Below are 2123 nucleotides of genomic sequence, written 5' to 3'. Positions count from 1 at the left end.
GCTGTGCATTGCTATGAGCCAGTACTGACTCGATGGCATCTAATAACAACAAACAAAATGTAACAAAAAAATTTCTAAGCCAAATATTATTGGTATTCTTTAAAGTTTTTGGTAATCAATCTGTCAGAATACTTTTACCAACATACATTCGTGTTAGCAATGTTTCAGAGGAACTTTTCTCCCCAACTTGTCAAAATTCATGTATTATCTAGGTGTTAATAGCAGCTGTTTGTTAATTAAACATCTGTATTAATTTGAAATTTATTAATTACTACTGATGTAAATATTTTTAGGGTTTATTGGATAGTGATATTTATTTCTTCCATCATGAAAACTATTTAAGTTCCTTACCCATTTTCCTACAGTGTTTTTATACCGGGTATACATATATAGAGAGTGCTTTTCTCACGAGTTTATAACCATAATTTTGTTATATAAAATACCACCATTGTCTGTTACTTATATCACAAAGTGTACATTTCTAACTTTGCCATTTACCCTGAATTTTATGTTGTTCTTCAACATACCAAAACTTTTTAGTATTATTATGTAGTTAAATCTATGCCATTAATTTACCATCTCTTCCATTAAAGATAGACTTTTAAATGCTTTCACTAGTTTGAGATCAAATAAATATTTTCTCACAGCCATTATGTGGGTTTATATCTTCATTTAATTATTTAGCCTATGCAAAAATTATTTTGCTATAAATTCTAAGGTAGAGATTTAACTGTTTTTCAAAAACATTGCAATTATTCTAGGAACATTTATTAGTTAAACCTAAATTTTCCTCTTGGTAAAAGGAAACATTAGTCAAGTAAAAGCACTGGAAAATAAATTGATTTGAGTATAAACCAAGGATTCCACAAGGATCAGGATATACTGGAATGCCATGTGGTTAGGGACTCCTGGTATGCTGTTGTAGGATAAGCACTGGACTGCTAACCACATGTTTGGCAATTCAAACCTACCAATTGCTCCTCAGAAACTCTACACAGGTTCTCTTAGAGTCACTCAACAGCACTCAACAACCATAACAATATGATTTAGTCCTCATACCTCTTTTCAGTATCTATTAATGTCACTGATCATATATTATCACATGATTTTTGTAGCAGTTACAAATCGGGCTGCTAACCTCAGGGTCAGCAGTTCAAAACTACCAGCTCTGCCATGGAAGAAAGATGAGGCTTTCTGCTCCCGTAAAGATTTACAGCCTTGGAAACTCTGTACAGGGTTGCTATGAGTCGGAATCGACTCCATGGCACATAACTGCTAACCACCCTGCCTGACCATTGCTGACGTCAGACAAGGATGTGGAATGAATGATAACATGATCACATCAAGTGCATCTTGGCTGAAAGCAGAGAATACCAGAAAGATCTTTGTCTGTGCTTTATTGGCTAAGCAAAGGCTTTTGAGTGTGTGGATCATGACAACCTATAGATAAATTGCAAAGAATGGGTATTCCAGAACACGTAAATAAGGAACTTGTTCATTGACAAAGAGGCAGTTGTTCAAATAGAACAAGGGAACACTGAATGGTTTAAAATCAGGAAAGATGTGCGCCAGGGTTATATTTTTGCACCATACATATTCACTTTGTATGCAGAGCAAATAATCTGAGAAGCTGGATTATATGAAGGAGAATATGCATAAGAATTTGAGAAAGACTCATTAACAACCTGCCATATGCAGATGACACAATCTTGCTTGCTGAAAATGAAGGATTTATAAAATATTTACTGCTAAAGATCAAATACTATAGCCTTAAGTATGGGCTGCACCTCAATGTAAAGAAACAAAAAATCCTTATCACTGGACCAATAAATAACATCTTGATAAAAAGAGAAATGGTTGAAGTTGTCAAAGTCTTCATTTTGCTTGATCCCACTCTCAACACTCATGGAAGCAGCAGTCAAGAAATCAAACAACATATTTCATTAGCAAAATCTGCTACATAAGACTTCTTTAATATGTTCAATAGCAAAGATGTCAGTTTGAGGATTAAGCTGTGCCTGACTCAAGCCATATTTTCAGTACCCTCATATGCATTTGAAAGTTGGACAATGTATAAGTAAGGCCATATAAAAATTGATGCATTTGAGCTATGGTGTTGAAGA

The sequence above is a fragment of the Chrysochloris asiatica genome, unplaced genomic scaffold, assembly GCF_000296735.1.
Source record: "Chrysochloris asiatica unplaced genomic scaffold, ChrAsi1.0 scaffold00253, whole genome shotgun sequence".
In the NCBI taxonomy this organism is placed as follows: domain Eukaryota; kingdom Metazoa; phylum Chordata; class Mammalia; order Afrosoricida; family Chrysochloridae; genus Chrysochloris; species Chrysochloris asiatica.
Note: the sequence above shows the minus strand (reverse complement) of the source record.